Source organism: Ovis aries, chromosome 2 (genome assembly GCF_016772045.2).
Source record: "Ovis aries strain OAR_USU_Benz2616 breed Rambouillet chromosome 2, ARS-UI_Ramb_v3.0, whole genome shotgun sequence".
NCBI lineage: Eukaryota > Metazoa > Chordata > Mammalia > Artiodactyla > Bovidae > Ovis > Ovis aries.
The window spans coordinates 144940572-144967440 of NC_056055.1; the positions used below are offsets into that span (position 1 = coordinate 144940572).

General features: G+C 40.2%; 1 long non-coding RNA gene across 3 annotated transcripts in view; it reads right to left on the bottom strand.

Moving 5' to 3' along the window:
• Positions 1 to 26869, bottom strand: part of LOC121818711 (uncharacterized) — a 95050-nt gene that overhangs the window by 55331 nt on the left and 12850 nt on the right. For all 3 annotated transcript variants that reach the window (XR_009599603.1, XR_006058770.2, XR_006058771.2), the window contains exons 2-3: positions 25466 to 25551; positions 9951 to 10167 (exon numbers count right to left, since the gene is read on the bottom strand). This is a non-coding gene — a long non-coding RNA (uncharacterized LOC121818711). The remainder of the gene's footprint in view (positions 1 to 9950; positions 10168 to 25465; positions 25552 to 26869) is intronic.

Here is a 26869-nt window from a genome sequence, read left to right on the forward strand (position 1 = left end):
TAGGGCTTCCCTGGTGGCTCAGACAGTAAGAATCTGCCTGCAATGCAGGAGACCAGGGTTTGATCCTTGAGTCGGGAAGATCCTTGGAGGAGGAAATGGCAACCCATTCCAGTATTCTTGCCTGGAGAATTCCATGGATGGAGGAACCTTGTGGGTTACCTTCCATAGGTCACAAAGAATTGGACACCACTGAGTGACTAACTTTCAGTTTATTTTTTTAGTGGCTTGAAGCAATCACTCTATTGGGATCATGAATTCTGTAGGTAAAGAATTCAGGTGGAACCCTGGGGAAGGTTTTCCCCTGTCCTGTGATGTCTGCCTCAGTTAGGATATCCCGAGCTTGAGGATGACTCATTAACTATGGGCTGGAGCCATCTGAAGTCTCCTTCCCCCATACCTGGTACCTAGATTGGACTGACTCAAGGACGAAGGCTGATGACTGAAGGAATTACATAAGGCCTCTCTTGGCAACCACAAGACCATGATGGCCAGAGAGTGGGAGGATTTCATTCCCAGGAACCACAAGAAATAAGTTAATTAGCTGTTTCAGTTCTTCATACTAGAATCAGGCAGATCTACATTCTATCTCTAAAATGACTAGAATTTCTATTCCTTCACCCTCAACAAAGCCAGGTAAAAGCCCTGGATCCTGCCCAATTTCACTGAGGTTCTGTGCTGCAACTCACTGTTAACAGTTTCTGTTTAAACTGGGGTCTTGCTTACATAGCGGAAGCCTACTCTGATTCTACAAAGCAGAAAAGGACTTCATTGGAAGAAAAAAATGTTGGCTCAGACAGTCTATCAGTCTAGAGAATCACGCTCAGGAAAGGGGCCTGGATTAGAGACTGGGAAGCAGAGAAGGCAGCTAAGCCTCTCCCTCAGGATCAGCCTGGACAGAATATCCCCATTAGCAGCGCTGCCACTGGGTCCTGGCTGCTGCTCTAGCATGAAGGCCTGGAACCACTGTGAGTTAACTGCGCAGCTGCCTCCAGAGCAACCCTCATCTACCGCTGATTTTGTCACTTCCTAAAGCTCCAACATTCCCATATAAAGCTTCCTGCGGACCAAACCTAAGAGACATGTCTGCATCTTAGCTCTCGGGGTGAGAAGAGGAAATGAATGTTCCTTCTGGTTCCCCAAAGGTATTTCCATAACAAGATTCCTACCCAATAAAAAGGGGTGTTAGATTCTGAGCAGACAAAAATGAAGGGCATACCCATTGAACATGCTTAATCTGATTATTTAATAATTAAAATAAATGAATGGGTGAAATAACAGTAAGATTTAATTAGTTTATGCAACTACTTTAATAAAAAGAACCCGAAGCTGCTAGCCTTAGTGTTGAAGTGTGACTGGGTAAATCATTTAAGCTCTTGAGTTCTCTTGTCTTACATATAAAATGAGAGTTTGGCCTCTGATCTCGGATTTTCATTATGACTAACTTCTTTTAAAAAAATTGTCAGTGTAACTTGCAGAGGCTCATCCACATGGTGGAGCCATATGCCTGGGACTTGGCAGTACCCACTGCCTCAGTTTTATAATATTAAAGAAACTCTTAGTAAACCAAGTTGGCTAATTTCTTTGAAGTTACAATGGATTGTTTTAATATGTGTATATTAATGAAAGATTATTGAACAAAGCTTGGTTAAACTTAATGGTTATCCATCCAATTTTCCATTGTGTGCAGAAATTTGGGAAATTTTTTTCCCCACAGAGTCTCACTTTGTTTTCTCAACTCCAACACAGTCTGGAGATAGCCAATAGATTTGAACATGGCAAATTCAAGAAATATCCTTCCCCAAACTTCCTGATGTTCAAGCTGGTTTTAGAAAAGGCAAAGGAACCAGAGATCAAATTGCCAACATCCACTGGATCATTGAAAAAGCAAGACAGTTCCAGAAAAACATCTATTTCTGCTTTAGTGACTATGCCAAAGCCTTTGACTCTGTGGATCACAATAAACTGTGGAAAATTTTGAGAGAGATGGGAATACCAGACCACCTGACCTGCCTCTTGAGACTCCTGTATGCAGGTCAGGAAGCAACAGTTAGAACTGGACATGGAACAACAGACTGGTTCCAAAGAGGAAAAGGAGTACGTCAAGGCTGTATATTGTCACCCTGCTTATTTAACTTCTATGCAGAGTATATCATGAGAAACGCTGGGCTGGAAGAAGCACAAGCTGGAATCCAGATTTCCGGGAGAAATATCAATAACCTCAGATATGCAGATGACACCACCCTTATGGCAGAAAGTGAAGAGGAACTCAAAAGCCTCTTGATGAAAGTGAAAGAGGAGAGTGAAAAAGTTGGCTTAAAGCTCAACATTCAGAAAACAAAGATCATGGCATCTCGTCCTATCACTTCATGGGAGATAGATGGGGAAACAGTGGAAACAGTGTCAGACTTTGTTTTGGGGGGGCTCCAAAATCACTGCAGATGGTGACTGCAGCCATGAAATTAAAAGACACTTACTCCTTGGAAGTAAAGTTATGACCAACCTAGATAGCATATTGAAGAGCAGAGACATTACTTTGCCAACAAAGGTCCGTCTAGTCAAGGCTATGATTTTTCCTGTGGTCGTGTATAGATGTGAGAGTTGGACTGTGAAGAAGGCTGAGCACCAAAGAATTGATGCTTTTGAACTGTGGTGTTGGAGAAGACTCTTGAGAGTCCCTTGGACTGCAAGGAGATCCAACCAATCCATTCTGAAGGAGATCAGCCCTGGGATTTCTTTGGAAGGAATGATGCTAAAGCTGAAATTCCAGTACTTTGGCCACCTCATGCGAAGAGTTGACTCATTGGAAAAGACTCTGATGCTGGGAGGGATTGGGGACAGGAGGGGAAGGGGATGACTGAGGATGAGATGGCTAGATGGCATCACGGACTCAATGGACGTGAGTCTGAGTGAACTCCGGGAGTTGGTGATGGACAGGGAGGCCTGGTGTGCTGCGATTCATGGGGTTGCAAAGAATCGGACACGACTGAGTGACTGAACTGAACTGAAGAGTGTGGATTCTTGGTACAGAAATCTTTTCATGAGAGACTTGGCTCCAAGGTTCTCCATAAGGAAATCTGGGGACTTTCCCTCTAATTTGCCTCATGTCTCATCTGAGTCATTTCTTCAGTGGCCTAGATGTCACCTCTGAGGGATGATCCAAACTTTTCAAGATAACATGGAATCTTTTCCCTCCCCTTTGGGAAAGATCACAAATATGCTTTGAAGGAAAAGATGATGGCCCTCCAGACTGTCTGGTTTCCCCTTTCACAGTAATTCTATTAGGGAGTCTCTCACACTTACAGGGAATCCCCCTTGGATCCATCTTTTGACAGGCAATACTGAACCAAGACCAAATCTTCAAAGAAGACTTTACTCACAGCGACTCCCACAGTCCATCCCTCACAATAGAGCAATGTTTTGTAAATTCAGGGAAGTATGTTTTCATTTTGGACAAAAATATACTTGGTCAAAATTCTGCACAGTGTGCTATAACATAGGATGGGTCCAAATTTCCCAACAGGGTTATGACAGGAAAATAAGACAATCGGAACAGGCATTCAGAAATGTCTGCTCATCCAAGCAACAAGAAGTTCTCATACTTGGGGACTTTGGGTTTTATTTAGCTGACTTGAGTCATGTCTGTGTAGGGGAAATTCCTAGTGAGGTCCTGGATGTGACCGCTGGGTGTGCTCCAGTCTCCTCAAGCCAACACCAGCTAAAAACAGGACTTCATTCAAGGGAAGCTTACAGTCAGACTGGCTCCCACAATCTTTCTGTAAGACTAGCTCCATGATTACAGGGATGTTCACACAGTGGGAATATGCATTCAGAAACTACTTTCTGACCAGCTATATTAAATCCCCATATTACGGCAGACAATGGCTATTATATTTTATTATACAGATGTAACTAAAGATCACTGGTTAGGTGAAGATTTAATATGAACAGACGATGGGTAGATTTCACAAGCGACAGTGCTGTTTGGAACATTTTCATTTTCTCACTAACATTACAAAAAAAAAAAAAATACAAAAACATGCAGCTGAAGGGGCCAGTAATAATGATCTACTCCATGAGCTGATGGGCCTCCCTGGTGGCTCAGACGGTAAAGAATCTCCCTGCAATGCAGGAGACCAGGGTTCAATCCTTGGGTTGTGAAGATCCCTTGGAGAAGGCGGTGGCAACCCACTCCAGTATTCTTGCCTAGAGAATCCCCATAGACACAGGAGCCTGGCAGGCTACAGTCCATGGGGTCACAAAGAGTTGAACATGACTAAATAACTAACACTTTCACTGTCATGAGCTGACAGAAAAATCAAGAAGATAGTAAATGTTCATACTTATACTATGTTAAAACTCTTCACACAGGGCCTGGCATAAAATGACCATAACAATGAACTAATATTTATGTTAACTTTACAACATGGACATATTATTACATCTAATTTTAGGGAGAAAAACTAAGGTACAAAAAAAAGTTAGTCACATTGCCTAAGTACATCCTGTTAGTTACAGATGGGTTGGGGTTTGAAGTCAGGTCTTTTCCTACCACAGCCCATGGACTTAGCCACACCACTTTGCCTGTGATGGATGCCAACTGAATAGACATACTTTTTAAATGAATAAATACATTAAACACTGAAATTATGGAAGAAAAAACTCCTTCTTGGATTATGAGTTTTTAAAACCCCTCTTCATTCCTACATAATTTTGTTAATTTATCTTATTAGTGTCTCAAATTCAGTTTAGCAAAAATACTATTCCTAAACTTTAATAAAATCTGTCGGCTAATATTAACATAAACACCTTGCTTTGTGTCAACTTCTTATACATGGAATTGTGCTGACCTTTGATGTATATACTGTATCGTTGTCTTAATTCCAAATTTAAGTATATGTAAACAAAAACAAAAGCTCTTGTATTTTTAAAAAGATTAAGTGAAGTCGTAGAGCACATTGATGACCTATGTAAATACAATGGATTTGCTCAAGGGACTGCTTCAGTGGCCTTTACATACCAAGGTCAAGTTCAATTTAACATGGCAAACTTGTTCCAAAAATACAAGTAATTTTTAGAGGCCACATTTATTTCCCCAAAGACATTCTTATGTGCTATAAAAATGACAGTCATTTTATGTAGACGCCTTTATTCATCTCACCACAATTCCCTGTTCCTTTTTAGGATTTCTGAGGATTTTCATTTCCTATTGTATATCCAAACCAACCTCATTCTATCCCTTAGTACTTTCCAGAAGAACATCCAGGAATTAATAAGCAACCAATAGAATATTTTAGAGAAGTTTTATAGACTGTTCAACTGTCACATATGCCAAAGAAGTCATTGTTTTTATATAGTCTGGAAAATGACCTGATGATCTATGTAGGAAATCAGCTGGTTTATTCACTTATATACTTACGTATTACACCATTATACAGGCATCCACTGCTTTGGGGAATGAATACTTACAAAATATTTGAGTTTAAAGGCCTTTGTCAAATAAGATGAAACTTAGTTGCAAAATCAGGGGCTGGCAAACTTTTTTGTAAAGGATCAGATAGTGTTTCAGGCTTTCCTGGCCATAGGGTCTCTGCTGCAGCTCCTCAGCTCTGCCAGCATTCCCATGAAACTTTATGGACACTGAATTTTGCATTTAATTTTTATGCATCACAAAATATTATTCTTCGATTTTGTTCAATCATTTAAAAATAAAATTTTTGTTCAACCATTTAAAAATGTGAAAATTATTCTTAGCTAGTGGGTCCTCCAGCTGTAGTTTACTAACCCCTGCAAAAAACAGTGAAGTCAGGTGTAGATGAAAATAACAATAATCTGCCAATGAACTGATTTTTTAAATGTCAATGATAAAGATGTAGAGACTATGGCATTTTAATTAGTATATTTGCTTTTGCTTTTAATCTCTGCTGGGAATTTTCTTTTGTTATCTCTTCCAAATTTGCAATGTTTTCCAAATCCACTATCTTTTTTTTTACTGTCCATCAACCATTTTACCCTTGATCCTGTGTTCTTCAAAATGTGCACTGATTTGCTCTATTGTTATTATTTATAATAATTGATAAAAACTGAGACAATTGATAACAAAGAATATATTGGCTTCTTTATCCTTGCTCTGATAAATGCTTGTCATTTTATGTTTTTAGGTTTTCATAAATGTAGTAAGTATTCCTCTGTCTTCTTAATAATATAAAATTCTCTTCTCTCACCTTTCTTTTATGATAGATTATCTTTAAAATATGGTGATCTACTATGATTTTGGCTATTCTAATAATGATGTAATCTAAAATGGGAATTAATAGCTATTAATAACACTGGGACTGAATTTTGGCCCTTGTGGAACTGGTAAGAATATGGAAGAGAAGAACCAAGTACAGGCAAGATTAAAAGCTGGGTGAAGACCTGAAATAGAAACACACAGGATAATTGCTTTAATGATAAGGAAGTGAAGATGTGATATTAAAGGCAGTTCAAGGCTTGGCCCTACATCCAATTAAAAAAAAAAAAAAGGATAGTCACAGTATGAGAAGAAGCAACAAAAGTCTTAAAGTTCAAAACTGTCTTTTCAGAAATGGACTAGCCCATTGGTCAAAACTAAAGAATACTAATTACCTGGCATTTTAATACAGATTATGAATAAGTTTAATAAACAACACAGTGTCTGACAAAATTAGTTTTATCATAACTTTATCAATATTACCAAAAAAAAAAAAAAAAACCTCAGAGGAGAAGAGAAAAGATCACTATATATGAACTGATGAGCTGAGATACTGGTTTGGCAGCTGATAATATGGGGTTCTGAACTAGAAAGGCCAGGGATCAAGTGTATGTGAATGGCAGGCACTGCATGGTGAAAAGCCCAAGCATAGAAATTGGCACATAAAAACAGGGTAACTAGAGACAAGGCAGAAAGATGAATGGGATCAAGAAAGATATTCACAACCTGGAATCTGAGTCATCTACCAAGCAAAGTTCAAAACTTGCAGGGAACAACCTGAATTTTGACTTCCTGCCAGCATTGGGAGAATAGTTACTGATGAGGCTCTTCTGCTGAGAAATTAAAACTGGCAGGAAAAAAAGAGAATGAGCGAGAGCTGTACTGTAAACAACATAATGAAGTGACACCATAGTCAGATTACATCATTTATTATAAAATGAAGCTAGGTCTTCCAATTATCCATTTAAATTATGTCACTGTTCAAACTAATTTCAGTTCAGTTCAGTTCAGTCACACAGTCATGTCCGACTCTTTGTGACCCCATGAATTGCAGCACGCCAGGCCTCCCTGTCCATCACCAACTCCTGGAGTTCACTCAAACTCATGTCTGAGTCAGTGATGCCATCCCGCCATCTCATACTCTGTCATCTCCTTCTCCTCCTGCCCCCAATCCCTCCCAGCATCAGTCTTTTCCAATGAGTCAATTCTTCACATGAGGTGGCCAAAGTATTGGAATTTCAGCTTTAGCATCAGTCCTTCCAAAGAACGCCCAGGACTGATCTCCTTTAGGATAGACTGGTTGGATCTCCTTGTAGTTCAAGGGACTCTCAGAAGTCTTCTCCAACACCACAGTTCAAAAGCATCAATTCTTCGGCACTCAGCTTTCATCACAATCCAACTCTCACATCTATACATGACTGCTGGAAAAACCATAGCCTTGACCAGACAGACCTTTGTTGGCAAAGTAATGTCTCTGATTTTGAATATGCTATCTAGGTTGGTCATAACTTTTCTTCCAAAGAGTAAGCATCTGTTAATTTCATGGCTGCAGTCACCATCTGCAGCGGTTTTGGAGCCCCCTAAAATGAAGTCTGACACTGCTTCCACTGTTTCCCCATCTATTTCCCATGAAGTGATGGGACCAGATGCCATGATCTTCGTTTTCTGAATGTTGGGCTTTAAGTCAACTTTTTCACTCTCCTCTTTCACTTTCATCAAGAGGCTTTTGAGTTCCTCTTCACTTTCTGCCATAAGGGTAGTGTCATCTGCATATCTGAGGTGACTGATATTTCTCCCGGTAATCTTGATTCCAGCTTGTGCTTCTTCCAGCCCAGCGTTTCTCATGATATACTCTGCATAGAAGTTAAATAAGCAGGGTGACAATATACAGCCTTGACGTACTCCTTTTCCTCTTTGGAACCAGTCTGTTGTTCCATGTCCAGTTCTAACTGTTGCTTCCTGACCTGCATACAGGTTTCTCAAGAGGCAGGTCAGGTGGTCTGGTATTCCCATCTCTTTAGAATTTTCCGCAGTTTATTGTGATCCACACAGTCAAAGGCTTTGGCATAGTCAATAAAGCAGAAATAGATGTTTTTCTGGAACTCTCTTGCTTTTTCGATGATCCAGCAGATGTTGACAATTTGATCTCTGGTTCCTCTGCCTTTTCTAAAACCAGCTTGAACATCAGGAAGTTCACGGTTCACGTATTGCTGAAGCCTGGCTTGCAGAATTTTGAGCATTACTTTTAATTTATGTGTCATCAATTAGAAATTAGCTGATATTTATTTTAGTTGTTCTAATGAAAAATGCGGTAATGGAAAATGCATATTGATTGTTTATTCCCTAAAATCTGGTACTTACGCCTGTTTGGAGCAGTGCATCTGGTCACATATTTGGCCTCACACCTTCTTGACCCATCACTATGTCTGTCCTAGCCCCCTGAACATCTCTCGAGGCCTCTACTTCTTTCCTCCTGGTTGCCTCAGTTTGGTTCAACTCTTTGGATTATTTAACTTAGATTACTGAAATGTCTTCTTAAAGTCACTCTTCACTCTTTACAAAACAAAAATTAATCATGCCTTCCCATCATCTTTAAAAGCCTAGCACCATTAACATCCAGCTGAACAATTTTACTAAAGGACTTTTAACTCTCTTTGCCTCAGTTTCGTTATCTATAAAAGTAGGAGTAATAACAGTACCCAGAGCATATACCAGTTATGAAGACAAATTGAGATACATTTAGAACAATGTGGAGCCCATAATAAGCACTAGACGTGCATTACTTGTCACTCTTACTTTTTAGCATGACATCCAAAGTGCTTTTGGGGCATCCAGCACCCCTCATGATGTTGCCATTACTTTCCTGTCTGGCATTAACACTTTTCACTCTCTATTATCTTTCCCTCCTTCACACCAGCAAAGCTCTGCTCTCGCTATACTGAACTACTTGCATCTATTTCGAACCTTCCATTCTTTCTCTTGGACTTCCATGGTGCCTTAGCAGTAAAGAATCTGCCTGCAGTGCAGGAGATGCAGGAGACGTGGGTTTAATCCCTGTGTTGGGAAGATCCCCTGGAGGAGGGCATGGCAACGGACTCCAGTATCCTTGCCTGGAGAATCCCATGGACAGAGGAACCTGGAGGACTAAAGTTCATAGGGTTGCAAAGAGTCGGATATGACTGAAGCAACTGAGCACACACATTCTTTCTCTTGCATGTGTAGCTGTTATATCTGGCAAGTCCCATTTCACATAATTTGCCTAATTAAATTCTATTCTTTTTTAGGACATGGCTTCATGGCCATCTTTTAAAAAAATTAATTTATTCATTTTAATTGGAGGCTAATTACTTTACAATATTGTAGTGTTTTTTGCCATACATTCACATGAATCAGCCATGGATGTACATGTGTTCCCCATCCTGAACCCCCCTCCCACCTCCCTCCCCATCCCATCCCTCTGGTCATCCCAGTGCACCAGCCCTTAGCACCCTGTCTCACGCATCAAACCTGGACTGGCGATCAGGTTCACATCTGATAATATACATGTTTCAATGCTATTCTCTCAAATCATCCCACCCTCGCCCTCTCCCAGAGTCCAAAAGACTGTTCTTTACATCTGTGTCTCTTCTGCTATCTCGCACATAGGGTCATTGTTACCATCTTTCTAAATTCCATATATATGCATTAGTATACTTCATTGGTGTTTTTCTTTCTGACTTACTTTGCTCTGTATAATAGGCTCCAGTTTCATCCACCTCTTTGCAAAGACTTTTCTGGTCTTCCATTGCAGAACCAGGTGCTCTTTCTGCCTGGATGCCCTGTAGGACCTGTGTTTTCACCTGCCTTCATGAAACTGCTTGCTTCTTTGGCTCTCTCCCCCATTAATCCATAAGACTCTTGGAGGCAGAATTTTCTGAGGCCAGAGCCTATGACAGTTCCTGAAACATAGTGCACATATAATAAATATTTGCTGCCTTCATGAATGAACAGGATGGCATAATACGATTATTATTTCAAAAGTGAAACAAAACAAAGCTTATTGGTGGCAATTATATAAATGTCCTATTTGTTCCCTTCCCAAAATATTTAAGCATGCTGGAAATACATAAGTAAATGTATCATCTGGAATATAAATATGTCTTAAAGGAAAGTTTGTAACCATTATATATCAAACATTTTATAAATGTACTATAAAAATATACTTAATGTTACAAGCTAGAAATTATTGAACCACATAGAAAAAAAATCAAACTGGCAAACTGAGTGAGTAATTATGTTTCTATTTATAATTATTTCTTTTTGTTTAATTTCAGGCTTTTCCTTTAACTTTGAAATAAACATGTTCATGGAGCTTAGCTTACTGGACTGTAATCCAGGACTGACTGAATTGAAGCACACTGGGGGAATACATATATTTATTCATCGTGGCAGATGCTCTTTGAAACTTGAATTGTGAGAACAGAAGTTCAATTAATGTGTTTTTCACTTGTTCTTCTGACAGATAGAGGCCAAATGACACCATGGAAAGATCCTCAACTCAGTGTCAAGATAAAGAGTTGTATTCTAGGGTGCTCTTTGCCACTTAAAATAGCCTTGTGACTATAAGTGCATCATTCACCATCTCTAAGTGTTGGAAATGTAAAAGAAAGACATTTCGTAAGTGGCACAGCATGGGGGGTAGAAAGGCTCTGATATGTACGTGCCTGCAGAGTCCTGGTTTTGCCACTAACACTCGGGTGACCACTGAACCATCTGTTTTCTATTCCTCTTTCACTCATTTATGTACTGTAAATGCTCAGCATACACTGACACTTTGTTAGGCATTCAGAAATAAAATATGTGGCTCTTATCTAGAGGAGCTCGGAGTTCAGGGTAAAAGATAGAGATCCAAATCTCTGATAATATTATTTCTATTCACACATCCCAAACATGTGTGTGCATAAGAATCACCTGCAGATTTCCTTAAAATGCAGATTGTGATTCAGTAAGTCTGGGAAAGAACCTGAGATTCTACATTTTTCACAGGTTCCCAGGCTGTGGAAACTGTGGACCAATGGACCAAAGTTTAGGAGCAAGTTCATTGAGATATAAACAGAGTGATGCTAAAAGAGCACAGAAGAAAGGAAACTAACTCAATATGGAAGGCTCCACAGAGGGAGATGGAGTTGAGGGATAAGCAATAGAAGGTGGAAAGGTAGGTATTATATGCATTTGAATGGGCTTCCCCAGTGGCTCAGCAGTAAAGAATCTGCTTGCAATGCAGGGGACCCAGGAGATGCAGGTTCAATCCTGGGTCAGGAAGATCCCCAGGAGGAGGACATAGCAACCCACTCCAGTCTTCTTGCTGGGAGAATCTCATGGACAGAGGACAGTCTCCTGGGCTACAGTCCATACGCTCACAAAGAGTTGGACAGGACTGAAGTAGCTGAGCATGCACACAGGCATTTGAGTAGAGGGAGTATTTTATATAGGACACAGGATGTGCAAATGGCCATAGTCTGAGTGTAAAATAAAAGAAAATTGGAGGAAGCAAGTGACAGGGACACCAATTTCCAGGAAGTGCAATAGTCCACAGGAGGAATGATGAGCACCTGCTTTGATGCATTCACCTGATTATTTGTAGCTCCATTTTGCAGAGTGGGTATGGTGGAGGGGGCCTCATGAAGATGGGGATAGTGAGGATGAAAAGGAAATAGATGTTTCCTTATCTATTTATGAAGTAAAAAAACGACAAGACCAGATCCGTGATTGAATGTGATTCAGAGAAAAGGGTGAGGCTGGGATGCTTGCATCTCAGACGACTGGAAAACAGGGTTAGTTTTTAACTCAGGGAATTCAGCAGAGAGACATGCTTGGATCAGGAGGGGGAAGTGAAAAATGAGCATAAAATGAGTTTTGACATCGAAAATTTAATGACTGGAGAATAGTGGTTCGTGTCTATTTAGGTCTAAAGATCTATTGCTGTTCTCTTTTGTTAAATCCACTGCCCTTGAATGCTGCATATTTTTTCTATTTGAAAGAGTGTGTTAACTGCTTAGTTGTGTCCAGCTCTTTGTGACCCCATGGACTGTAGCTCGCCAGGCTCCCCTGTCCATGAAATTCTCTAGGCAAGAATACTTGAGTGGGTAGCCATTCACTTCTCCAGGGTATCTTCCCAAACCAGGGACTGAACCAGGTCTCCTACACTGCATGCAGAATCTTTACCATTTGGGCCAGGGAAGCCCACTTTCTATTTCCGTTCTATTCAGCTCAGTTCAGTTGCTCAGTCGTGTCCAACTCTTTGCAACCCCATGAATCGCAGCATGCCAGGCCTCCCTGTCCATCACCAACTCTGGGAGTTCACTCAGACTCATGTCCATCGAGTCAGTGATGCCATCCAGCCATCTCATCCTCCGTCATCCCCTTCTCCCCCTGCCCCCAATCCCTCCCAGCATCAGAGTCTTTTCCAATGATTCAACTCTTCGCATGAGGTGGCCAAAGTACTGGAGTTTCAGCTTCAGCATCATTCCCTCCAAAGAAATCCCAGGGCTGATCTCCTTCAGAATGGATTGGTTGGATCTCCTTGCAGTCCAAGGGACTCTCAAGAGTCTTCTCCAACACCACAGTTCAAAAGCATCAATTCTTTGGCGCTCAGCTTTCTTCACAGTCCAATTCTCACATCCATACATGACCACTGGAAAAATCATAGCCTTGACTAGACGGACCTTTGTTGGCAAAGTAATGTCTCTGATTTTGAATATGCTATCTAGGTTGGTCATAACTTTCCTTCCAAGGAGTAAGCGTCTTTGAATTTCATGGCTGCAGTCACCATCTGCAGTGATTTTGGAGCCCCCAAAAATAAAGCCTGACACTGTTTCCACTGTTTCCCCATCTATTTCCCATGAAGTGATGGGACCAGATGCCATGATCTTCGTTTTCTGAATGTTGAGCTTTAAGCCAACTTTTTCACTCTCCACTTTCACTTTCATCAAGAGGCTTTTGAGTTCCTCTTCACTTTCTGCCATAAGGGTGGTGTCATCTGCATATCTGAGGTTATTGATATTTCTCCCGGCAATCTTGATTCCAGCTTGTGCTTCATCCAGCCCAGCATTTCTCATGATATACTCTGCATAGAAGTTAAATAAGTAGGGTGACAATATACAGCCTTGACGTACTCCTTTCCCTATTTGGAACCAGTCTGTTGTTCCATGTCCAGTTCTAACTGTTGCTTCCTGACCTGCATATAGGTTTCTCAAGAAGCAGGTCAGGTGGTCTGGTATTCCCATCTCTTTCAGAATTTTCCACAGTTTATTGTGATCCACACAGTCAAAGGCTTTGGCATAGTCAATAAAACAGAAATAGATGTTTTTCTGGAACTCTCTTGCTTTTTCCATGATCCAGCAGATGTTGGCAATTTGATCTCTGGTTCCTCTGCCTTTTCTAAAACTAGCTTGAACATCTGGAAGTTCACGGTTCACGTATTGCTGAAGCCTGGCTTGCAGAATTTTGAGCATTACTTTACTAGTGTGTGAGATGAGTGTCATTGTGCTGTAGTTGGAGCATTCTTTGGCATTGCCTTTCTTTGGAATTGGAATGAAAACTGACCTTTTCCAGTCCTGTGGCCACTGCTGAGTTTTCCAAATTTGCTGGCATATTTAGTGCAGCACTTTCACAGCATCATCTTTCAGGATTTGAAACAGCTCAACTGGAATTCTATCACCTCCAATAGCTTTCTATTTAGCAATACATAAAACAACTTTAAGAGACAATTAACATTTTACCCTCATCTCATGAGTCCCTTTAGAAATTTTCTTTGTGTATCCTTAAAATTTGACTATTATGATTTTAAATAGAGTTAATTTTTTTTTCTGAATACATCTTTTTATCTTGCCCATGCATGCTTAGTTGCTCAGTCATGTCTGACTCTATGCAATCCCATGGACTGTAGCCCACCAGGCTCCTCTGTCCATGGGATTTCCCAGGCAAGAATACTGGAGTGGGTTGCCATTTCCTTCTCCAGGGGATCTTTCCAATTCAGTGATCGTACCCAGGTCTCCTGCATTGCAGGCAGACTCTACCATCTAAGACATCAGGGAAGCCCTTATCTTGCCCATGGGTGGGTCATATGATGCAATTCATTTTCCCATGTCTTTTCCCTCTTAATTATTGCTGCACTGTTTCAGCTGTTTCTGTGAAAAAGTGATTATTGACCTTATTTTCTCCTTTGACACTACCTTCTCATTTCTCATGGGCTCTGCCTGATTATGAGTCTTCCCTGGTGGCTCAGATGGTAAAGCATCTGCCTGCAGTGCGGGAGACCCAGGTTCGATCCCTGGGTTGGGAAGATCTCCTGGAGAAGGAAATGGCAACCCACTCCAGTACGCTTGCCTGGAGAATCCCACGGATGGAGGAGCCTGGTAGGCTACAGTCCATGGGGTCGCAAAGAGTTGGACATGACTTCACTTTCACTATACTTCAGGCTTTAAAAATAAGTCATTCATTCTGAAATAACTTGTCCTGAATAAATTCATTTTGGTAGTCCTATATCTTAAAGCTTATACACTAAAGTTGGACTTTATTACCTAATATTTCTCCAATATATCATACAACATCTTGCCCCTTTACCTTTGCTGATATTGTGTTGCTGCACAATCTTGAAAACCCAGTTCTCTCTTTCAAGATCTTTTGAGTTTTCAAGAGAAGTAGAGATCTAGATTTTTATTTGAGGTCTAATGATCCTACTGTTGACTCACATATTTAAAACAATGCTATTCATAGTTGTTGCAGTTTTATCTGGCCTCTAAAAAGATGTGTTGAAGTCTACACTCTAGTGCCTGCGGATGTGACCTTATTTAACTCGTTATTGTTTTACTTGGCTGTGTAGGTTCTGAGTTGCAGCATTCGGGATCTTGGGCACGACATTTGGGATCTTTTCAGTGTGTCACATAGACTTTCTAGTTGTGGCGCCTGGGCTTAATCTTAGTTCCCCGACCAAGGACTGAACTCGTGTCCCTTGCATTGCAAGGCAAATTCTTTACCATTGGGCCACCAGGGAAGTCCTGGACCTTATTTCAAAATAGGGTCTTTGTAAATGTAATCAAGTAAAGATGAGGTCGGAGAAGGCAATGGCACCCCACTCCAGTACTCTTGCCTGGAAAATCCCATGGACAGAGGAGCCTGGTAGGCTGCGTCCATGGGGTCGCAAAGAGTCGGACACGACTGAGCCACTTCACTTTCACTTTTCACTTTCATGCATTGGAGAAGGACATGGCAGCTCACTCCAGTGTTCTTGCCTGGAGAATCTCAGGGACGGGGGAGACTGTTGGGCTGCCATCTATGGGGTCGCACAGAGTCGGACACGACTGAAGTGACTTAGCAGCAGCAGCAGCAAAGATGAGGTCACGAGGGTGGAACCTAATTTGACACGCCTGGTGTCCTTATAAGAAAAGAGGGGAGAAGAAACATGCAAGGAAAAGGTCATGTGAGGAAGGCAGATGTTGTAATGATGCATCTGCAGAAAGGATTGCTGGCTGTCACCAGAAGCCAGGAAGGGAGGCATGGGACAGATTTTCCCTCACAGCCTTCAGAAGGAACTGACTGTGTTGACTTCTAGACTCCAGAACTTTGAGACATTAAAATTCTCTTGTTTTAAGCCACATAATTTGTGTTGCTCTGTTACTACAGCTCTAGGAAACCAATACAGTTGTAAAGAAAAAAATTAACCTGTCAGTTTCATATATGGGTTGCCAGTCTGTAATATTAAATAATTTTGTTAAATTTGTTTTATTTTTTAGATAAAAATCCCTAGGAATTTGTGAAAATAGATATTTTTGGCTACGCTTTTCTGGAATATGGCAAGTTACTTCATACCATTACCAGCATCTCCATTTTCATCTGATTGATTTCAGCTAAATTGTTGTTTTTCAATAGCTCAGTCATGTCTGACTCTTTGTGACCCACGGACTGCAGCACACCAGGTTTCCCTGTCCTTCACTATCTCCCAGAGTTTGCTCAAACTCATGTGCATTGAGTCGAAGATGCCATCCAACCATCTCATCCTCTGCTGCCCCCTTCTCCTCTTGCTCTCAATCTTTCTCAGCATCAGGGTCTTTTCCAATGAGTCAGTTCTTCGCATTAGGTGGCCACAGCTTCAGCATCAGTCCTTCCAGTGAATATTCAGGGTTGATTTCCTTTAGGATTGACTGGTTTGATCAAGGGACTTGCTGAACTATGTACTCTTAAGAGTCTTCCCAGCACCACAGTTCAAAAGCATCAATTCTCAGTGCTCAGCCTTCTTCACGGTCCAACTCTGACATCCGTACATGACTACTGGAAAAAAACAGAGCTTTGGCTATACGGACCTTTGTCAGCAAATAGATGACTAGAAAGTTAAGTTTTTAAACTTATTCCCTCAATAAATGTTAATATTAAACACCAGGTACCAGAAACTGAACTAAATACAATGGATACAACTATGAATAACCATTTTCTTAAGAAATGTATCATTATCACAGTAGTTATCCTACAACAATGGCGATGAGGGAAAAGTAGTACCGATTGCTACGGTAAGATAGCGGAGGCACCTAATATGATCAAGAGATCAGGAAAATCATCCTACTGTGGTGTGCATAATTTAATTCTACAGAAGTGAACATATCAGCTGCACTGTCTTACAACGAAATACATAACAGAACTGAGATCCCAACCCAAGACCTCTGGCCCAAATCTCTCTACATCTCTGCACCACTTCGCTTTTTGCATTTGTAAAATTGAGGAGAATATTACTCCTTAAAGCTTTTGTAAAGATTCAATAAAACTTATGAAGCACATTGGCTGGATGCATGGTCTTAACAGACCTTATTAGTGCCCACCAGAATCTGGTTCTTTTACCTGTCCTGCATCTTACTCTATCTTGATCCATAATACATACTCCACAAATTTTCTTCTTTCCTTTGACAATAATTTAGTGCATGAGATGATAGAAATAAGCTTTAAATTAAAAAAAAAATGAAAAATTAGGGCATGTATCACCCGCTTGGATATAATATATTCTTATTCCAGATTCTGAGACCAACCAAAAGCAGCTTAAGATAGTTGAGAAAGTCACCATGTCCTAAGACCAGCTGAAATGAAAAATCTATTTGCTGTCAGGAAAAAAAGTCACCTCTCATTAAGGATTATTTCTTTCATTCTTCCAAACCAAATTATTTAGGGTTAAAAATAGCAAAAAGAACCTTATGAAAAAACATATAAATGCTAAAAATCCCAGCTTGAGGTTTCGGCAACTATTCTTAACATACCTTCAGAGGGTTTTGACTGTCATTACTACAAATAGAAGACTTCCAGGAAGGAATTATTCAACAAAAAGAAGTCTTTTATTTTCTCCACAAACTTGGGACATGGAGAGAAAAATGAGAGTAAATATAATTCCAAGTTTTCCGCTCAAACAAATCTAAACGCTTCTGCCTAACATTCAACGTTTTGATGATATGTTCTCATTTGCTAACTAACCGCATTTCCCACTTTTTTTTTTTTTCTAACATAGACACCATTTTCATCAAGTCTCCTCAAAGCCCATAAATAAGCCATTTCGTTATGCCTTTACCCATTTGCCTGAAATGCCTTCTCGCTCACTTGGAGAATGGGATCTTGGTCCGCATCCTGTGACTGTATTTTTTACTCAAAGATTCACTGCTTTAAAAAAAAAAATTGATTTGCTTTTAATGTTTAAAAAACTGAGATATAATTGAAATATAAAATTAGTCTCAGGAGTACAATATATGTTTATTACAAAATGATCACAACAATAAGTTTAGTTAATATTCATTGATACTTTTTTATTCCTAGTAATTTTGTCTCTGGGTTCCCAAGTGGCTCAGTGTAAAAGAATCCGCCTGCCAATGCAGGAGACGTGAGTTTGATCCCTGAGTTGGGAAGATCCTCTGGAGAAGGAAATCACAATCCAGTATTCTTGCCTGGAGAATCTCATGGACACAGGAGCCCGGTGGGGCTACAGTCCATGGGATTGCAAAAGAGTTGGACATGATCTAGTGACTAAACAACAACTTTGACTCTAATTTGGTCTACAAGTTCTCAAGAACAGGGATGATTTTTACAACTCGCCTCCATCTCCTCAAAGCTCTGGCACAGTACTGAGCACACCATCAGAAGTAAGCAAATACTTTTGGGTTGACTGCTTTCTGAGTGCTTGTGGGGATGGCTGCAAAATAGAGTATGAGGAAGAAGAGCAGAAAATCGAAGATGTTCCAGCAGAAGAACTTGTGATTGAAGTCAAAAATCAGTGTCTGGGGGTGTGAGGGGGCCTTAAACATCACCCTCTGCAGTGTTTTAGAGCTGTGTATTAACAGTTAGCGAGCATTCACAGAAAATGAAAGCGGGCGATAAAGCACTTCAAAAACTTTCCTGCTTGGGAATAGATCTGGTGGCTAGAGAAATGAAGCCCTGGAAACACTGTTGACATTTTAAATATTAGACATTGCATTCTCTGCTATCGTCTTCACTTCTGTGAGGCAGATACATGATCAGTAGGTATATTGCAAGTGCCATGTCATTTTACCCAGACTGTCATCTAAGTTATAGAGACAGCACAAAGCTGTTTTATGTAAAAACACAGTGCCAGGTAGTTAAGGATGCTGTGATACATACTCATGTGAAGTGTATTAACACCAGTAAATACTAACAGACATTTACGATGTTTGGGTAGGTTTTTCTCAGCTGTCTAGCCATGCAGCACCACCCTGTATCCTTTCACTAAAGCACTTTTCAGATACAGTACATTAAACTAGGTGTTGAATTACATGTGACATTCCTAAAGGAAAAGATCACATGGTAGAGAGAGCCGTGGACTTCAGTAGAAGCAGAGGAAGGAAAGACTGAGGTCGCGGCTGCCTTGAGCTCAGTGTTTTCATTCATCGCTTGGATGCCAGGCACTGCTGCAGACTTTCAGGAGCTACACATGAACAGACCTCCTCTGTAACCACAGTGCTTGTGTTCCGTTTGGTGAGCCAGACAATCGATCAATGAATTAATGATCAAGATTCAGACAGTGATCAATGCTACAAAGAAAAGAAAGCAGGGTGTTCTAACAGAGTAGTGCGGGAAGGGGTGGCCAGGAAAGACTACCTGGGGAGGTGACGTGGGAGCAGAGGCCAAAATGACACACGGGAGCAGTGCTGCCCTAACGCAGGGAAAGAGCGACCCAGCAAAGGCCTTCCAGCTGCAGGGAGCTCAGCACATCTGCGAGGAACGGCGGGCAGGCCATTGTGATGGGGACCTGAAGAAGGACACCGGAATTAAGAGGGTGGGTCCAGTGTGCAGGCCCAGAGGAGGAGCTGGGCTTCAGTTTCACTGAAGACTGGGCCCTCACTGCTGCGCTCATGCTGGGAGCATCCGCACAGTGTCTGTCTGCTCCTAGGCTGTAGTTTCAGGTCCACGTTCGCTCCTGTCTCCTGTGCGCGCTGCTGTTCTGGGACTCCCTCATCTTTCAAACAGAAGGACTTCATGTCTTTGCCGGATCATTTGGAGAAAACACATACCTTGTGTTTTGCATTAGTCCTTCCTTACAAAGTATACTTAGTCTTCATGTGTGGTTATCTTGTAACAAATGGTGTACTAGATATGGCACTGAAATCTGAATGTGAGAAGCTGTAGTTTTCATCTCTTATGGTGTTGGTGCCAGGGCCAACTTGTCCATGTGCTACGGTGCCTATGGCCCACAATATTTAAAATATACAGATATTTCAATTTATTTTAAAAATCAGAAGAAAAAAATGAACTTTTAGGTTAGAGAATACAGGTAATATTGATATATTTATTTTCAGCCAATGCAATTATAAAATATAACAATATAGTTTTATGAAGGAAAAGGCACACGAAGGCTGTGTCTAGGGTCCTTCAAAGTCATAATAAAATCAGCATGTGTTTATGTGATAACAGACACTAAGGGACTGTGTACTATTCAGTACAATTATTATTCTCACAGAAAAACATGTTATCATGTTCATTCTAGTTTAATGATTGAGTAGACTCTAGACTATTTGAATGTGAGTCTGTGTGCATGCATGCATGCTAAGTCACTTCAGTTGGATCCAACTCTTTGTGACTCCATGGACCATAGCCCACCAGGCTCCTCTGTCCATGGGACTCTCCAGGCAAGAGTACTGGAGTGGGTTGCCATGCCCTCCTCTAGGCAAATTCCTGACCCAGGGATCAAACCCACATCTCTTGCATCTCCTGCATTGGCAGGCAGGTTCTTCATAACTAGCGCTACCTGGGAAGCCTGTGTGTATCATGGAAGCTATAAATAAATAAATAATTATAATATATATATCTACCACTGTTCTATGATAGTGTATGAAATATAATATATACATAGTTACAAGTATATAAATGGAAGACTTTAAAGTCTAGATTAAAGATGAAATAATGTTTAAATAATTCTTAAGTTATTAATGATAAAATCTTTGCTGTTAAAGTTATTGATAATTATTTTTAGAGAAAACAATATAACCTCACATGCTGAATTTCCATGAAAGTTTTATTTTAACATTTAGTGATCTGAAAGTCAAGTTAAAGGTTCAACTTTTTAAACTTGGTTTTAATAGCTAACATATCTGAAGAAGGTACTTAACAAAAAATGTTATATTCCAATGAAATGAGTATATCAAGGGAAGTACTTAGGAAATCATAATACTACTTGTTTGTTTTTTAAATCCATCTACCAATTACCGGAATATTTTTTGAAATTCAGCAACTTGGCATTTTCTAGATTTTGACAACTAATCAGAAGTTGTTGCATTGTTATACTTTTAGCAATGAGTTTAAGATCCATTTAAATTTTCAGTTAGAAGACTTTAAAACAGATTAAATCATGAGTTTATGTTTTAACATAAGAAATGAACATTTATAGATGTCATATTTACATCTGTTATTAAAATGCAGCAAAATCATATATTTTCAAAAATGCCTTCTCTAATTGATGAGCTGCAAAAACAATTTGTGAATCACTCATTGTTAAGCAACCATTGTTGCTTAATCACTCATTTTAACCTTGATGGGCTGGATGAAAACATGTCTTTTTTCAAAAAATATCTACAAGGCGACATTTTGTTGAGACCCACCTACCAGTGCAGAAAAGTCCAGCAAATGTGAAGCCTTTATTTAATATATAAAATAAAAATGTATAACTCAATTTTTATTTCAACAATCATTTTAAGTACTTCAGTGAAATAACTAGTGAATGACTTTGTAAGACAAAAGTTTTTAGATATTGTCTTTCTCATTACAAACTATTTAATGCTTATAATACTGAAAATAATAAATTTAAAAATTCACTTGACAAGGAAATTGCAACACATGGCAAAATGCTGAAAGGGAACTCAAGAGTGATGGAGCAACACTGGGTGTCGCAGTGTGCCCTTGGTGTGCCTTGCGCTCACTGTACAATCCATGACCTCCTGACAGACACAGCGAGTAAAGTGTCAGTGTAAGTATCTACAGTAACGATTGGTACCACTGAATTTCTTTTCTATTTTTTAGGCAAGAAATGAGAAGGCAATGGCATCCCACTCCAGTACTCTTGCCTGGAAAATCCCATGGATCGAGGAGCCTGGTGGGCTGCAGTCCATGGGGTCACAAAGAGTCAGACACGACTGAGCGACTTCACTTTCACCTTTCACTTTCAGGCTTTGGAGAAGGCAATGGCAACCCACTCCAGTGTTCTTGCCTGGAGAATCCCAGGGACAGGGGAGCCTGGGTGGGCTGCGGTCTATGGGGTCACATAGAGTCGGACACGACTGAAGTGACTTAGCAGGCGACTTGATGTTTTTGTCTTGTACTAAAGTGGATTATTTACTTTTAGAGAATATTCTGTTAAATTCCCATTGGGTGTTTTTCATCTTTAAATTTTTTTTAAATTCTAGCTATCTTCTCCTAATATATTTACTATGACATCAATTCCTTTTAAAAATTTTAGCCAGTCAAAATGTTCTTTTAAAAATAACCATAACAAATAAATATAGAGATTACTGACACTTTCTAAACAGTCTGTGCATTTATTAAGATTCTTTTTGGGGTTTCTCATATCAGTTGAAATTAATCATAGAGATCAATTGAAGAAAAAACTCCTTTCTGCAATTAAAAAGCAATTTTCCAAAGTCTCCATTCATTACTCAAAAAGAACAAATCTGTATTACCAAAAAATATTCAGGCTATGAAATATGTATATTTTTATTAAGAGTGAACAAACACAGGGAATATAGTCAATATTTTATAAAAAACATGTATAATCTATAAAAATACAGAGTCATATCTTATACCTATGAAACTAGTATAATATTGTAAATCAAGTATACTTCAAAAGCAAAAAAAGACTAAGCAAACAAGTTTTGATGTTGAGCAATAGTTATTTTTTCACCTTTTTTTGTGTTCTATAAAAGTATCACATAATCATATAATAGAAATGCTCTGTGTTTATCAACCCCCACCAAAAATCCAAATGTAGAATAGCATTTCTGTGACTTTAGCATTATTAAAGGTCAGAGAAACGAATGTTATTTATGTCAAATTGGAATTTTTAAAAAGCAAAATGAGGTTATCTAACCAAAGACTGGAAACCAGAGGGGAAAGAGGGATTAGTATTTCAGAGACAAAATATAGAAAAAGAAAAGAGTACATTAATAGCTAAGATAAAGTCATTCAATTAATAGACTATTTTAAATTCAAAGTCAATTTATAACATCAGTCGCTAGTAATTAAATTCATATTTGAATCAAATCTAAAATTCAGCTTCAAGTCATATTCCTAAATGTTTTAAGAATTTACCAGGAATCCTTTATGCATTACTGCCTATTACTTTTGTTCAAAATAGGGTGGGGAATGCTTGGGAAAATAAGCCAGTTTCGAAGTAGCATTGTAAAAAAAAATTTTTTTAAGTAAATGGCTGCCAAAAAAAAATTCTATTCAGCTCATCAAATTTGCCTTGGCCTAATCCATATTTACCAACTTACTTCCTCCTAGCTATTTCCATCATTTTCTATCATTAAATTAAGACAGTAGTTCTCAGTCTTAAAACTAGCAGAAATAACCCCCTGAGGGAAGTAATAACTACCTACCTTTTGACCGCGCCTTCTGTGTCTACTTTGAGGCTTCTTCTTCCTCCTTCTGTCCCCTAAATGTTCCTGCCTGAGATTTGTTCAAGTTTTTACTTTCTGCTCTTCAGACTCTTGCCTCTGATAATCTCATTTACCCCATGATTTCAATGTTGCCTTCCTACAGAAGAATCCCAAATAGATGAGTCTAGCAGAAATTTCTCAAGCTATAGTCTCACATTCTAACCTCCTGCTGGTCTTCTTTGCTACTCTCTGTGATCAGTCACATCCAACTCTTTGTGACCCCATGGACTGTAGCCCACCTCTGTCCATGGGATTTTCCAGGCAAGAATACTGGAGTGGGTTGCCATTTCCTTCTCCAGAGGATCTTCCTAGGCCAGGCATCGAACCCCTGTCTCCTGCATTGGCAGGCAGATTCTTTACACTGAGCCACCTGGGAAGCACTCAGTTTAGTTCAGTTCAGTTGTTCAGTCGTGTCCGACTCTCTGCGACCCCATGAATTGCAGCACGCCAGGCCTTAGCAGCAGCCGCAGCAGCAGCAGGCCTCCCTGTCCATCACCACCAACTCCTGGAGTTCACTCAAACTCAGTCCATCGAGTCGGTGATGCCATCCAGCCATCTCATCCTCTGTCGTCCCCTTCTCCTCCTGCCCCCAATCCCTCCCAGCATCAGGGTCTTTTCCAATGAGTCAACTCTTCACATGAGGTGGCCATAGTACTGGAGTTTCAGCTTTAGCATCATTCTTTCCAGAGAACACCCAGGACTGATCTCCTTTAGAATGGACTGGTTCGATCTCCTTGCAGTCCAAGGGACTCTCAAGAGTCTTCTCCAACACCACAGTTCAAAAGCAGCACTAGTCTTCTACATTTGGATAAAATAATTTCTCTTTTCTGTTAGTACCTCATTCTCCTATCCATGTTGCCTTGAGGCTCAGATCTCTTTGAATTAATTGCTTCCTCCCTTACTGTTCCACCTTTCCTATCATTACTTGCACTACTTTCAGTAACATTTTAACTACTTTCCTTGCTTCCAGCTGAGGAACATGTCAAGTTGAATCATCACTCTAAAGCATGGCTTTAATCATGTTTCATATCACCTTTAAAAATCTTCATTTGTTTCCAATTTATTTAGTTGGCCGCTCAGTCTTGTCCAACTCTTTGTGACCCCATGGGCTGTAGAGCCCACCAGGCTTCTCTACGCATGGGATTCTCCAGGCAAGAATATAGGAGTAGGCTGCCATTCCTTCTCCAGGGGTCTTCCCAACCAGGGATCAAACCTGGGTACCCTGTATTGGCGAGCGGCTCCTGCATTTCAGACAGATTCATTACTGCCTGAGCCACCAGGGAAGCCCAATAAACATTTACTGCTATCTTTTTTAGTCTTTTTGTTGTACTCAATTGTGTCCAGCTCTTTGCGACCCCATGGACTGTAGCCTGCCAGGCTCCTCTGTCCATGGGATTTCCCAGGCAAGAAAATTATAGTGTTGTGTTAGTTGCTTAGTTGTGTCTGACTCTTTGTGAACTCATGGACTGTAGCCCATCAGGCTCCTCTGTCCACAGGATTCTCCAGGCAGGAATACTGGAGTGGGTTGCTATTCCCTTCTCCAGGGGATCTCCCTGACCAGGAATCAAACCCAGGTCTCCTGCATTGTAGGCAGATTCTTTACCAACAGAGCTATCAGGGAAGTCTAAGAATATTTATAAAGAATGTCCAAATTCCTCAGTCTGCTATTCAAGAATTTAATTATCCATCATACTTTTCTTGATTCATTGTCTATCATCCTATAACTTATTTCTTATACACTGAATCTGAATTTTATTACCTAATATTTCCTCAATGTAACATGCAGTATCTTATGACTTCACCTTGGCTGATACCATGTTGCTGATATCATGAAAACCTAGTTCAAATTAAACCTTTTCTAAGATGCTTTACCTGATAACTCTAGCTAGCTGAGATCTCCCATTGATTTATTCCTAAAGCCACTGTGATGCAATGGAAAGGGTATGGGCTTTGGAATTCTTTACACCTAGGTTCCAAAGTCATTCTGTTAGTTTTGTGACAATAGGAAAGTCATTTAACTAAGTCTTGGTTTTTATATATATAAAATGAGAATAATACGGCTTACCAAGAATTTCAAAAGAAATCTTGTGTGGTATAATTGATGTCACCAGGAGAGAGTCCAATTCAGTAGCTAGAAGCTTCTTAATAAACCTGAGAAGATAAAATTTTTATTTATTAACATATATCAAACACCAATGGAGGACCAGACACTTTAAATTACCGGGTGATTAGCAAGATAAACACAGTCCCTGCATCACGGAGCCAACAACCTGAATTCACCTCAGCCCAGAGTACGTCCTTTACTTTAAAGACTCAGAAATGACCTGGGGAATTGATTAGGTTAATGCATATTATACTTGCTAACAGCACCCTTAACACAGATGTATAAAACCAGAATAAACAATTTCTTATTTATGCTGAAAGTCTTACCTGTCAAACAAACTGACCCCTCATCACAATCTAACCAGGTAGCTGTATGGAATCAGAATGAGAAGGGGAAAAGATTCAGATACTTGACAAACTTGGGTTCTCACAGCCAGGTGGGCCAATCTCTAAAACGGGAAGAGAGACTTCCTTTCTTAATACAGGTGTGTATTAGGAGATGACACCTGGAAGGAATTCCCTGGTGGTCTAGTGGTTAGGACTCTGCGCATCCACTGCACGGGGGCAAGGCTTGGGTCCCTGATCAGGGAACTAAGATCCCGTCCCTCAGCAGCCAAAAAAAGAGAAACAAAGACAACAAAAAACCCACAAGAGACGGTACCTCAAATCCAAGAGAAGCTACAGAATGATACACCTCTCCTATCTTCCTCATTTTCTAAAGAATTTGCAGAAGAGGTTCACGAATATTCTTATGGATCTTAAAGTTAGGGATGGAAATGCCCGTCACAGATCTCTGCAATTAAGGATTATCTTATGATGAGGCTGGAGGCTATGCTGAGAGAAGTGGATAGAACTCTCAACCAAATTCTGAGCAGAACTTATGAATCCTCACAAGGCAAAGAGAAATCACTCAATTAAAAACTGATGAACTCAATTGAGTATATGATATTTGGCAAAACAGCAGCTCAGAGTCAAAGATGAGATTTAAGCCAAAAGAAAATCTTTATGGTTGTCCTATAAAATTATGTATCTGGTAATATATTACCTGGGCTTCACTGGTGGCTCAGCAGCAAAGAATCTACCTGCCAATGCAGGAGATGGGTGTTTGATCTCTGGGTCAAGAAGATCCCCTGGAGAAGGCAATGGCCCCCCACTCCAGTACTCTTGTCTGGAAAATCCCATGGATGGAGGAGCCTGGTGGGCTGTGGTCCATGGGGTCGCTAAGAGTCTGACACGACTGAGCGACTTCCCTTTCACTTTTCACTTTCATGCATTGGAGAAGGAAATGGCAACCCACTTCAGTGTTCTTGCCTGGAGAATCCCAGGGACAGAGGAGCCTGGTGGGCTGCCGTCTATGGGGTCGCAC